Source organism: Octodon degus, unplaced genomic scaffold (genome assembly GCF_000260255.1).
Source record: "Octodon degus isolate 3935 unplaced genomic scaffold, OctDeg1.0 scaffold00010, whole genome shotgun sequence".
NCBI classification, from domain to species: domain Eukaryota; kingdom Metazoa; phylum Chordata; class Mammalia; order Rodentia; family Octodontidae; genus Octodon; species Octodon degus.
Genome location: NW_004524586.1, coordinates 5,847,931 through 5,862,338, shown reverse-complemented (window position 1 = coordinate 5,862,338; position 14,408 = coordinate 5,847,931). Strand labels below are relative to the sequence as shown.

Sequence of the window (14,408 nt, the reverse complement as noted above, 5' to 3'; positions counted from 1 at the left end):
AGAGACAGAGACAGAGACCGAGACAGAGAGGAAGAGGAGTGAGGGGATGGATGACCCCTCTGCTCCTTTACCCTCTTGACAAGAATTAGGAGGTGGGGTGTTCAGCGGGCCCACACCATCCCTCTTGTGTACTTTCCCCCATTGACAAATTAACTAACTCCCTAGCTCATTGCTCACCTGGGGTCCACAACCTCCTACAAAAAGGGTTAATTTTCACATACAAAAGTATCTGTCACTGCTGGTTGCACAACCTTTTTCTGCTTTGGACTTCACAGTTCTTTGGAACTGGATGTAAATGTCCCTAGAAATCTTGAATCACCAGCAATGCTAAAGGACACCCAGACACTTGATTTAGAGGGCATCTGTGTGAACCAGACAAAAACCTGAGATAGCAATGCCAAAACTATAACTTCTGATGCTTTTTTATTTATTGATAGAAAAATCCAAAATTTTATTGCACTTCTCAGTGGTCTGGTTAAGAGGGACATTTTTCAGGGACAAAAAATGTTAAACTTAGTTTGCCTTCAGGATTGAAAGAAAGGAAAACAATTCATGTTTGCTCATCATCTGTGCCTTAAGCTTAGAGAGCTGACTTCTTGGTGTAAGAAGAAGCAGAAAGCTACTTGAGCTGATTCAAATAGGACAATTAGGGCTAGCAAGATAGCTCATGAGACTAAGCACCTGCTTAGGCAAGTGCAGGGACTGGGCTTCAATCCCCAGTACTGCATACTGTGCTGGGCCTGTCCTCAGGAGCATCGAGCCAGTGACCGAGTCCAGGCATGGTGTGAGTCTGAGCTGCAGTGAGACCCTGTACCAAATACAAAAAAAAACCCATAAATGAAACAAACAAAAAAAATCCCACCAAATAGCAGTGATAAGAGCAGAGGTCATCTAAAGCTGCAGAATTTTATGTTTATTGTCATCCCATGAGGGTCCACAACAAAATTCATGTTGAAATTTAATGCCTGTGATGAGGTACTGAGAAATGAGAACAGATAGGACTTTTATGGGATAATTGGTAATGACTAGGGAACTCTTTAGTTAATAGATTAATGCATTGGTGAGTTACTTTGAGGATAACTGTAAAACCCAGAAGTAGGTTTGGCTGAGTCTTGCCATTATACAACCTGTACCACTCACAAGCAAGAAGATCTTTCCCTAATGTTGTTTGTCCCTTCACACCCCAGCCTCCAGAAACATGTGCTGAGTAAAACTTAATTTTTATAAATGACCCAATCTGCGGTGTTCGGTTGTAGTAACAGAAAATGAACTAAGACACATTCACATTCTTTTTCTTAAGGAGGATCCCCAAGTTGTACACACTTCAAGCCCCACAAAAGTGAGATCCATCTTGTGCTCTAAACTTCAGTTCCCTTTGCACATTGGCCATGCTGTACTCCCAGAACTTCATTGCCTAGAGTCTCTGCCCAACTCAAGTCAAACCCTGGCTAGAAAGCACCACTATAGATGCTGGCTAATCAGTACCTAAGCTGTACCCTTCCAATAACCTGCAAGAGTAAATAGGAAAGGAGTGTGTTGGCATAAAGATAGACTTACCCTTTGAGCATTGCCTGTGAGTGAGACTGCTTCCCAAAAAAAGTGTCTGCAGATTTTGTTAACTACAGTAGAAAACACAACAGAAAGATCCTGAAAAGAAAAATGAATCAAGTCCTCAAATTGCTCTTCCTTCTCTTCTCCCTCTTCTTTTTTCTTTTCACAGTCCTTTGAAGGTGACAGTGGTCAGGGGCTAAGAGACTGAGGGACAACAACCCTAAAGAAATGACAAGTGGCCAATTTGCAGGAAGAGGCAGTGGGCTGCAATGGGGAGCAGGCCCCCAACCGCAGAGGCAGTTGGCCTTGTCAGGGCATTGTTTACACAAGGGAACCGAGAAGAGAAGTAAATAAATTAAGTCTAATTGGAATCAGGGTTCTCACTGACGGAGAAGCAAAAGGTGGAATTCAGAGGTGACAGACTGTAATTGGAAGTGTTCCTATGAGCTTGTGGGCAAACAGTCAGATGATGACAGATGTATGTGTCTACACCTGTACATAGTGGCTGCAACAAATGCACACACATGACATCCCAGCTCTGCCTGCTGAGATGGCCTAGAAAGCAATCAGACCCAGAAGAAAGGAATACCCCATGCTTGATTTCTAAACATCACCTTCCACTAAAGGAACTGGGGCTTCTTGGCCGATTTCAAGGGCAGGAAAAGCACAAAGCAAAGATGAAGTATCTTGTTCTAGAAAACTCTTTAACGTTCTTTATGCCAAAGGATAGTGTAGAGCCATCAAAAGTACACAGGAACCAGTTTGAATGAACTCATTAGCCAAATCCAGGACAATTAAGCACCAGTGTATGGGGTTAGTGGGTTGCAAGATGCTGTCCAAATTGATGTGAATACGCAGGTAGTTACCTGTAGGTGGAGTGACCTCATTATAAAATCTCAACAAATAAATGTGGCAGGAATGATGGAGGTCAGTTACTGCCACTCGACAACTGTTGTAGGGGTTGTTGATAAAGGCATCGGGTGATTCTTAAGGCTGGGGAGAGGAGCACCATCTGGGCATGGCCCTGGAGAATGTCTTGTCAGTCACCAAGGAGGAAATGGGACGGTTACAGTAGAAAAGTCTGGCAGACACCTTGACCAGACAGATGATCAAGGTTCACGCTGCTAGGAGCTGGAAGGTCAAGTCTGCCTGGCCCTGATGAGACACGCTGAGAAGGGCCCAGCCTCAGTTCTGTTGTTTTCCCGTCAAAACGCACGGCCTGAGGAAACACTGGACAAACCCAACAAGAGACCTGTCCTCCTTGCAACCTGGTGAAGTCAAGAAGGGTAGAGAAAGAGTGGGAGCTCTTGCATACTAAAATGGATAGGTAAACACGACAGTGAAGGGCCACCTGTAACGCTGGACTGCATCTTGAAAACAAAGAAAGATTGAGGGAGAAGTGGACAGCTTGGAGTAAGGGCTGCAAATTGGATGGTCATGCTGTACGTGTGTCGTTGCTGATTTGGAGGATCTGTGGTTGTTATGTAGAGGAATGTCCCTGATTTAGAGATGTACACACTGAAGTATTTAGGGGTGGGACTATGAGGCCTACAGCTCGATCTCAAGCTTGAGAAAAGGAAAGATGATAACGACAGATGTAGAGAGAAAGAAGGTAATGAGGGAAGCAAAGTGTTGACCTTCGGGGATTGTGGGTAAAGGAGTAATGGGAGTTCCTTGAAATCTTCTTGCAACATTCCTGTAAGTTTGCAAGTACTTCAAAATAAATTATTAAAGTTCATTCTTTAAAAAAAACAAACTACTTCCTGAAATTGTTACCCACACCCCAAACTGCTGCCCTGGAGGGTGCTCTTCTTCCCTACCGCAGCATGTTTCTAGAAGTCCCTTCCATCATCCACTTCAGTAGCCAAGTGCGTCCCCTCTTCTGCTAACCTCTGCAGAACACCAGAGCCAAATAAAATAAATTTTACAACTCTAGCAAGAACAAATGAGAAGTTGGTTCTGCTTTGGTAAGATACTCAGAAGTAACCCTTTCCTTATAATCAAAAGCAAACAAGTAGTAATGCTAACATAAAAAGCATTTAAAATTTAATTGATTTATTTTTTAAATTTGATTAATTTATTTATTTTTAATTTTTTAGAATCTTTTATTTATGTATTTACTTGGTACAGGGTCTCACTATGCAGGCCAGACTCATAGTGATCCTCCTGTCTCAGCCTCCCCGGTGCTGGGATGACAGGCATGTGCCACTGTCCCTGGTTTCAGTGGCGGGCTAGGCGCATCCGGGATTCCAGGGCCAGCAAGGTATGCGGTACTGGGGATCAAACCAGGGTCCTTGCACTTGCCAGGCAGGCACTTAGACCACCAAGCTATCTCCCTGACCCCTAAAATTTTAAAATTAAGTGTTTCTGGCAAACTGTTTAGTGTCAAGATAAAAGAGTTGTCCTAATATTTGAATAATTTATTGATAATAAACAGATAGTAAAGAAGATCAGTATGGTGGAACACAGAGGGATCACTTTTGGAAATCAGACCATCTTGTGTTCAAATTCAGTCTCCTTCACTTTCTAGTGTGTGTCTTTGGACAAATTATTCATCCTTTCTAATCTTTGGTCTCTTGAGATTGGGAATTTGTATTTAAGTTAGTGCCCCTAAATTCCATCTGATCACCTCCCCTTGATGTAGCTGGGGTCTTCCAGGCAGACTAGTTCACCCTGGTTACCTGTTGCACCCTCTCTAGATCAAAAGAGAAAGAGAGAGGATGCTCTCATAGATCTGGGTCTAGCAAGTATCTCAGCTTACTGGGTCCAGATCTACCAAGTTCGAACTCCTCCAGATGTGCCTGGCTTGGGTCTGGCTGCTGTGCTCAGCTTCTTCCTGCTGCAGCTCACCAGGCCTGGGCTCTGGCTGGAAAGGGATCTGGCGAGGGAGCGAGGAAGGTCTCACACATGCCCAGCTGGGGCTGGGGCTTGTGGGGTCTGGAGAGTGCATGGAAGGTCTTATGCACATGCTGAGCCTGGACTGGGGCTGGAGGGCTCCAGAGGGTGCACAGAAGGTTTTACACACATGCCAGGCCTGGGCTCTGGCTGGCTGGTCTCCTGAGATATAGGCTGTAGGCAGTGGTGAGCTACTTCCTGTGTGTGTTTGTACGGGGCTTAGTGAGACCTCATGCGCTAAGCACCCGGCAGTTGAAGAACCTCAACATATATTACTTTCTGTCAAACACATGGAGAAGCCTCAAGTTCCACCCACATCTCTGGATGATGCTGTAAGATCCATCCTAACAGTGAGGCACCTCATCGGCTTCACTTGGGCCTTTCCAGGCCCCAAACTCCGGCAGTCTGTCATTTCTTGCCTCCAGCTGGCTTTTTTTCTCCCATCTTTATGAACAAGGCATCCTTTCATGTCACAGTACAAAGTCCAGGCCATACCCATGACATGCCCAAATCTGTTCTTCTCTCTTCTGGACATGGCCTTTTGCTTCCTGTAGCTTATAAGCCAGAGAAAACAAGAGAAAAAATGTTTCTGTCTTAACCTGTCTGCAAAGAGGAGCAACACAGTAAGAAATTGGACTGAGATTAATTTTCTGGGGGTTGAACTTAATAGCAAAGAGCCAAATAAATCCCAGGGAGCGCACACATCGGACAAGAGGGCACTGCTCTGGGCCCTTCTTTGTGGAAGTCGGCTTATCCAGAGAGAAATGCATCATCTCTTACAAGCCAGGAGGAAGTCAGGCCAGCATCGCTCGTGCTCTTGCCTCCCATAATTTTCACATCTGGTAGGTGCATCACTCGGAAGCCACCACTTCGGACCAAGCCCCACCATCATCCAACAGCTAATCCTTCACTATCGTCCTGTTGACAGCACAGAGAAGGGGAAAAGAATGGATCTCTGGAGCTTCCGGCTCCCACACAAATTGCTTCAAACCCAAGGAGGAACAGAAAGCAAAAGACAGTGGAGATGAATGGCTTAAAGGTCACTAACTCTACCAGCTCCAACTGAGCAAGCCTGTTGCTGCCATGCTCCCGAGAGACACCCTAATACTAGGGGTTTTCTTTCAGAAGACAGACTGTGAGATAGCACACGCTGCTGTGGGGGACAAAGCTTTTCTTTCATTTTTTTTTTTTTTTTTTTGTTAGCAAAGAAAGTCATAACAGGAGTCATAATAGAAATTTTAGTACATACAGACAAGCCAAAAATAGGAACAAGGGACAAAGAGAAAATCAACTACAAGCCTACTGACATATATATTCTTTTTCCAAATAGAACAACTTGTGCATGAACTTTTTCATCCTGTACTTTTCATTTAAGAAAGCATTATGAAGCATGGCCTCTTGTACTAAGAAGCCTTACACACCATCTTTTTGGATGGATGTATTGTCCATTGGACCACAGTTTATTTAACTAAATCACCAATGGTGACTATGCAGGTTGTCCCCACATTATACCACATAGTGCTGTAATGAATGTTTTATGACTCCATCTTTACCTGTACCCATGATTGTTTCTCTAGGACACGTTCTCATATGTAAAACTAATATAGTGAAAACATGCACACTTTTAATGCTTTCACTTAAAATCACCACTTTCATTGCCAGAGAAGTTTTGTCAATGAAGTAATACAGCCTTATAGTCACTGGATTATACCTGCCATGTTCTGTCATTAACTTCTTTATCTCACTATGAAATTAATGGTGTGCAATTCACTTACACAATTCTAAAAGATAGGATTAAGTTTAGAAGCTATGAGAAAGTTGAAATAAGAATGAATATTACTGAAAGTCTTATTCCCATCTGCTTAGAAAGCATCAAGAAAACAGATTCTCACTGCCAGGCCCTGGAAATACTAGCTACTTTGGAGGATGAGGCATGAGGCTTGCAAGTTCAAGGCCAACTTGGGCAATTTAGCAAAACTCTATCTCAAAATAAAAATCAAGAGCAGCTTTAGAGATCTGGTGATATAGTTCCGTGCCCTCTGGGTTCAATCTGTAGCACCTAAACGAAAACAAAAAGCACAGACTGTTGCTGTGGTTGCTGTCTACAACTAAAGTTCTCAAAGAAGACAATTTACATTCAAAAATTGTTCTCATTTTTTGCATTTATAAAATTTCACCAGCTCAATCTAGATTTGAAAAGAAAAAATAAAAGCAACAAAAAAAAAGAAAAGACAAAATCATAGAGTTTTCCCAAATGTACGCTGAATTCATGTAAATGAGAAGATACGCTCTTGTTCCACTTCTCAATCTGCTTCTTCGCACTTCATCCTGCGTGGAAGGCTTTCCCCCCTGTCACCCAGTCAGGACACTGCCTCTCTTGACTCTCACGCTTCCAGGCGTACGTGGACCAAGGGAACTCTGGTCATGGAAAGCCACGCACCCTCCTACGGCTGTGACCACCGGCTCCAGCGCTGGGCTGCTAACTGCTCCTAATAGTGCCTCCGCTGTAGTAATCTTAAGCCATTAGCTGGGGCTACATTAAACCTAGTGGGTTCATCCCTAAGTTTTCAGCTCTTACTCTGGGTTAATATAATAAACGACTAAAGAATATTTCTGCAATCTTCTGCAAAATCTTTGAAGAGAATGTCTATTATGTGCCTCTCTGTCCCTTTTATTGAGATTCTTATGATAAATTTGAACTCACACGGAAGGCCAGAGAAAAGTTTGGCTCTCCTGACAAATGGCTATACTTTCTTTCATCCAATAACTCATCACATTTTGCTTTTCGCTTTAGCTCAATTTAATGCGCAATTGCAGTAACTATCTTCTGCTATGTTTCTGGTTTAATCATTTCCTCTCTTCATCCATATAACTTTGGATATTTTATCCTTAATCTCACTGTCCTACAGCCTATATTTTTAATTGTCAATCATCTCTAATCTGTTTGGAAGTTAATAGGAATTCCAATCATAAATAAATAAACAATCATTTTGACCTCCAGGTCACCACTTTTAGAGTCATGCCTGCCTTACTAATTACTAATTGATTTAATTAACCCTAGATTCTCTCCTGCTGTTTCCAGGCAACTGCACCCAAAGAGCCATTATAAGATGCACTTGGGGACATTAAGCATAACAGGGAGGGAAGGAGCTTTCTTAGGGATGAGTTGTCTTATATTGGTATCATTTAGTCATTTTTTCTTTTTTTGCTAAGAGCCCCACTTCTCCATTCTTTGCTTGAGTGAGAGCAAGGACCCAAAGAGATGCAGAGGGTTGTTACAGGAGACTCCTAGCCACCCCTGCTTTAAAGACCCCCTTACTGGGTGCAACAAGTATGCTTCCCCACTTTTATGTATGTCTGCATGGGGATATCTCTGCCTCTATTACCACCCTCACCCACTAGAGCCCACTCATTAAGTAATAGATCCAATCAAAGGCCACAATTCTTCACCTCTCCTGACCTCTCAATTCCTTGACTTGAAGCTTGGCTCCATGACTTGCTTTGGTCAATAGAATGGGACAGAAGTGACAATTTACTAGGCACAAGCCTATGCCTAAAACGGACTCATGATCTTCCACTTGCTCAGCTGCCTTATATTTCTTCCAAAGCCATGAGCACAGTTTCTCCAAGGGACTTTCCATTCCTTTAGCCTGGTGCCAGCCAAAGCTGAATGTCCCATGAAGACTCAACAGATTCATGAATGAAGCAAACATTGAGGTTGTGTGAGGTGTTGTAGGGATTTCTTATGCAGCAGAAGCTGATTGATACACTCTGTAACAGCCATCCTTGAAGTTCAGGTTCTAATCCTTGTCTCTCTGTGTTTGTCCTTGATTCTTCAGACGATTCAGCTTACTCCCAGGTCACCTGCAAAGTAAGAGCCTTAGTTACTTTTGTCTCATTCCTGGGATAAAACACCCAACACCCAGAATCAAGAATGGAAAGGTTTACTTACTTCACAGGGATTGGAGGTTTTAGTCCACACTTGGCTGGCTCTAAGGCAAAGTGGTACATGGCAGAGGGCAGCAGTTCATGGTGGCAGAAAACAGCAAAGGAGCAAAGGGAGGAGCAGCAGCTGAGGCAGCCAGCAAGCCTCTCTCCCCTCCTTACATTTGTATGCAGATTATCTGCCCCAGGGTGGGTGTAGCACTCACACCCATAATCCCAACATTGGACCATGAATCAATCACCAACTCTTCAAGCCACCCCAATGACTGCATGGGCTCTGGGGGGACACCTAGACAAAAACCATTACAGTAAGTGACTTCTTTTACAATCCCAGTGACCTTAGCTCAGGGTAGAGTGCAGGGCCTGCAGCTTGAATCTCATTAGGCTGAATGCTAACAACCTGCTAGGCCCTGCACTAAGTGCCTACATGTGGTATGAGGCACTGCCAAGACTTGTGTGGCAGGTATTGTTATTATCTTTGCTGTATCTGCAAGATCGATATCTGCTACACTTACAAGATTTTTCCAAAGTCTCACAGCCTCACAGAGGAGAAACGGACCCCAACTGCATCCAGTGCTGGGGTGTATACAGTGCCATCATTTACTTCAGCTCATCATAGGATCACTCTGTTTGGTAGACAGTGTGGTTCTAGTCATGGTTGGACTCTCTTCATCCCTACACATAGGCTCAGAAGGTTAGGTCCTGGACTCCAAGCAGCAGCCATCTTTGCCATTGTTCCTTCTCCTCTGAACCCCTCAGTAGAGGTGGCTTCTTAGACAGAAACTGTGGCAGGATCTTTCAGGGCCCTGTCTGTATCATGCTGAGCAGTAGTGAAGCCTTAGGGAGCCATTCTGTCACTGATAGAGCAGGAGAACATGGAGAAAAAAGGGCAATGAATAATCAGGCCAGTTTTCCAGACGTTTCTGGGAGGATCTTTGTGTGGGAGATCTAGACTATGCTGCTTCTCTCTAGGGTACAGCCTGAGCTCCCTGAGACTGCTGAAAATCACTGAAGCACAGTAAGGCAGAGCTGGATGTGGCCGTAAGGAACTTTTGTTCCAACGCCCTCATTGTATAGGTGGGGAAATGAAGTCCATTTCTTTACAATAGGATGTCTCACTCCTGCCTTCTAGAAGTAAGAGCAAGAGGTGTACTCATGGGGCAGCACATTGTTCCCTGCTATAGTTTGGGGCTAAATGTTCTCCAAATGCCAAGGAGTTAAGGTTTGGTTCCCAGTTGAACAACTGGAAGATAGGAGAAGATTTAGAAGCAGGGGCTAGTGGGAGGTCCTTAGGTCACTGACAGTGATCTTCACAGGGGACAGAAGAACCTCAGCCTTTTCCTTTTTTACTTCATAGCTTGAGGCAAGCAGTGTGTTGTCACATGCTCCTGCCACTGCCATCTGGCACCCCCACCAATGGTCCACCTGCTCATAGGCTGAAACCTTTTAAACTGGGAACCAAAATAAACCCTTTCTCTTTATAGACTCTCACAGGTAGTGATAGAAAGCTGCCTAGCACAGGGCCCTTATTAAAATGTTTCTATAGCACTGTATGTTCCTCCCAGGCGTATAACTATTAGGGTGCTATTCACTCAAGTGAGACATGACTGTGAGGGACTACTTTGAACCAGACATCATTCTGAATGCTGTGGGATTGAAAGTGACAATTCACCTTTGTATGCCTTTGTGGAGCTTTTGCTTACCCAGGTAGATGTCTATGTCGCGAGAACCTGTCCTCTTCTGGGTTTCTCCATCCACAGGACCTAGGGAGAAGTGAATTTGTTCCTCCCAGAGTCTCCCAGGAGGGGATTATGTTTCTGACTAGGCATGTGCCAATGTCACCCAGCAGAGAAGACGCCCTCATCTCGCTGATTTTCCACACTCCCATGAACATCTTCCCACCTTCTGTGAAGCCCTCCTTGTGGACGATGGTGCTCACTTCTTATGAGATTTGCTGCTGGGGATGGAAGCCAAGGTGGATCCCAGCTCTGCTTCACAATGCTTGTTTATCATTCATTGAGTCCCGGGGAGCAAAGCCAAGAGTCAGTGTCTTCATACCTTCACCGTACACCTGACGTCCATCCCTCCACTGCGATGACATGCGCTGGACCCTCTCAAGAAGGAATGCCCAAAGTCCACTCAGTGACGACCCAGAGTCCATTGTCTAGCTGTGTGCAGCAGGGGCAGTGTGTCCTTGCTGCCCTTGGATAAGTCTGCTGGAGGTCACAGCCGCACAGTTCTCTGTCCATTGTTTTGGAGCCACCGTGTGCCTTTCTCACCCCTCCTCTGATAGGTGTAAATTGGTTCACAAATCCTGCAATTCGTTTAGCTCATGCTCCACTGAGTTTCCTCGGCGATTTTCTGCTTTATTGCCCATTGCCTGGTTGCTAAGATTCCTTGTAAATTGCATTGCCCTCTGCTCTGTTCCACCATTTGTTTAGGCTCAGCGTGGAAGCTGTCGCCCTGGCATTTGCCATGTGCCGGTTGTGAACTGCTCCCGAACAACAGCACTGCTGCAAGCAGGCTGGCCACCTGAATGGCAAAGAGGCATCACGGTGACACAAAACCCAAGGGCACAGAGCTAATTTATGCCACCAGGCAGAACTCATCTTTCTCTCCTGTCTCATTCCAGAGGAGGAATCAATATATTGAGGCTGTGGGATCGCTTGGTGCTTTTGAAATGTTCCTCGATGCCATCATCTCCGTGGGCCTGCAGATGACTGAAAGACAGACAGATGGTCCTTCGTGGGCACTGCAAAAACAGGGAGATGTGCCTGGGAAGAGGCTAAAGGTGCAGGCCTGTGCCAGCCATGTAGGTGCTGATGGAATCTTGGCTACTTCCTGGCTATGTGACCTTGGATGAGCCATTTACATTCTCTGTGCTTTAAGTATTCTTCTATAAAATAAAAATAGCAAGAACACCTACAGCACCGGATTGTTGTGAGATTAAAATGAGATGCTAATATGTAACATGTAGTCTCTGGCACTAGCATATAGTAAGGGACTCAGTATGTGTCCACTATGATCACTGTCATCAACACCACCAGTGTCCCAAAGCAGCTGGCCAAAGCCGGCTGTGGGCAGCTCTGTCCTCTTCTATCCTGGTCTGTGGGTTCCTGTGCTGCAGCCCTGCTGTCCTGACCACCCCTGGGCTAGTGCTCCCTTGTAGTTCCATCCCTGTTCTGCCTGCCTCACTGTTAACACAGAGGTTTCATACTTACTATAATTTATATCTAGATGTCTCATAAGAGCCACATGTGCTCAAAGGCAGGGTTTTTGGAAGACAATTGGATTATGGGGCCTTATAGCTGTTAAGAAGTAGCGTCTGATGGGAAGAGCTGGGTCACTAGGGGTGTGACCTGGAAGGGTTTCTCTCTCTTCAGCTCCTCCCCTCTCCCTGCTTCTTGTGCCCCATGCAACGAGCAGCTCTCCTCGGCCATGCCATCCTGCCTTGGAGCTGGCTGACTGTGCAAGGACTGACACTTCTGAAATGTGAATCAAACTAAGCTTCTCCTCCTTAAAATTGTGGATGTTGGGTATTATCTCCCGGCAATGAGGAAAGTAATGAAGACAAAACCCTGGCACTCTTTAATTGGGAAAGATAAGTCAGTTTTCATAGTGAAGAGAGGGGCCTACTTCTTCAGGGTGGAATTATAAATTACATTTCTACAGACCCATGGACCTTTATACAGATAAAGCCTTGGGTCCTTGTTGAAAGGCTAACCTGCATCCTCCTGGCACAGCCCCCATCTAAACGTTCTCAGCAGCCAGCAGCGTCGAACATCTGATGGAACTGCTCTTACAGCTAACCTTCTCTTCAGCTGCCTTTCTGAAAGAGGGTTCAGAGGCCACCTTGTGGAGGTCCTCTTGGGAACTCAGGGGTAAAAGAACCCTGAGAAGCCACCACTGGTCCCTGCTCCTACCCAGTCTAAATATGAAGCACCCCCAAGACTCATGTGTTGAGTATGCTAACGTCCATGGATTAATCCATTGATGAGTCGATTACTGTGGAATGGGCTGTTAGGAGGTGGACCTGGCTTGATGAAGTGGTCACTAGAGTGTGGCTCTGAAGGCATGTCTTTTCCTGGGCTCGTGCTCTTCTCTTTCTCTTTCCTGGGTGCGCCGTGCTGAGTGGCTTCCTCCCTGTGCCACTCCTGCCTTGGACCCAGCTGACCACGCACTGAAACCTCTGAAAGTGTGAGCCAAAGTAAACCTTCCTTCCTTCAAGTTGTGTATGTCAGGTATTTTGTCCCCAAAATAGGAGGATGAATAATAAAGACTTAAACACTGGCTCCTGTGGCTCTTTCTAGGGAAAAACCTGGCTCTGCTATGGGGCTCAGACACTAGAAATCACTAAGTTAAACCAACACGATTTCTTTCCAGCTTCTCTACTGTCACTCTGCTCATTCCTGCTTCTCAACAGACTTTTCAAACACCGGAAGGCAGCCTTCCATCTCTCTTTGGCTCCTCTACCTTGGATTACACATCCTACATTCCTTAAACAATCCAGATCATTCCCCACCTCTGTTCCATCCCAGTGTTTCCTCCTGACCACTCTCTGGCCTGTTTATCTGTCCTGAGAACATGAAGCCAGACCGGGAAGGCCTTTGCCTGGACATGTTCCAAAGGCCCAGCCACTCCTGTCTCGGAACATGATAGCAGTGTTCATTCTGTAACCTGAACCGGCACTGGCTGCTGGACAGCTCTGACAACCGCAGCCTCCCTCAGATCTCTTACTCTGGCGACCCATGTTAGGCTGGACTCCCTCAACCCACACTTGCAAACTGATTTTTTAAACTGAAGGTGGAACTTTGCATTTTCCCTTGTGGCCCTCAGAGTAGCCTAGGCAGGGGACAGGTTCAAAAGGAATGGAATCCACCGCTGCAGCAATTAATGAAGTTCTTTACAGAGATCCTGTTTCTTCTTGCACCAGCATCTGTCGCAGTACGTTATGTGCAGCAGACATTCAGTAATAGCTGAATATGGACATGAACTGCTATGTCATCCCCTAAATCATAAGTTCAAATGTAGGATACACATAAATGCTCCTTAAGAATCATCAAGTACCACGCACACATCAACGATTGTCAATGTGGGTATTGTTACTAAGCATATGAAAGACGCAAGCCATGTTCATTTTCTCTGTCTCCATAGTTTGATGTCTTTTAAACAGAAGGTGCTCCATGAGTGCTGACTGAACATAATAGACAGGTTTGCACAATATCTTGGATATGGACTTAGAAGAAAAGGCCAAAGTCGAGGCAGGGAGCCTCTAGCTAGGGTATGGCAGGAGATGAAGGCATAGAATAGAAAAGAACAAGGAAGAGATCTCTAAAAACAAAGGTTAGTGACCATCCTGGGTGGAAGCATACCCGGGGTTTCTACACTGTGTCAGTTAGCAATCGGTAGGTAACTCTTCCCCCAAAGCTAAATTGTTTATAAGCAGCAAATGTAACAGTAGCAACCTGTCATAAAACATTTCAGTGAGGCAGATCAAACCCAGGAGTGGCTGACCTAGACCAATGTCTTAGTTACTTTTCTCATTGCTGAGACAAAATACCCAACACCCAAATTAAAGGGGGAAAGGTTTATTTAGTTCAGTTTGCAGAGGCTTCAGCCCACAAGTTCCAGCTCCAAGGCAGGGTGGTACACGGCAGACGGGCAATGTGGAAGAGAACCAGGTCACGGCAAGCAGAAGACAGCGAAAGGAAGGAGCGTCTTTATGTCCCTTATATTATATCCAGGCCACCAGGATTAGAACAGTGCAAATCCAATCAGTGGACTGATTTAGTAACCAGCCATCCCTAATCCCAGAGTTGTTAATCCTAGCACTGCACCATGAATCAATCACACACTCTAGAGTCAGCCACCTCTGCAGAAGCCCACCTATGAATGCATGGGTTGGGGGAAGCTCTACACACAAGGCATAACATCTGAGCGGGGCAGATGAGGTCGAAGCTGGAGGCCCCTCCCATGCACAAGCAGTGGCAGGGTCATATATATCTCATCACCACTAA

The 14,408-nt window shown here is 45.3% G+C and overlaps 1 long non-coding RNA gene across 1 annotated transcript; it reads right to left on the bottom strand.

The window, feature by feature from the left end:
* Positions 1 to 7,646: 7,646 nt before the first annotated feature.
* LOC111815028 lies at positions 7,647 to 10,419 on the bottom strand. Its single transcript, XR_002819844.1, has 3 exons — positions 10,095 to 10,419; positions 8,399 to 8,438; positions 7,647 to 8,310 (listed from the first exon to the last, which is right to left on the bottom strand). It is a non-coding gene; the product is annotated as an uncharacterized LOC111815028 (long non-coding RNA).
* Between the last annotated feature and the right edge of the window lie 3,989 nt (positions 10,420 to 14,408).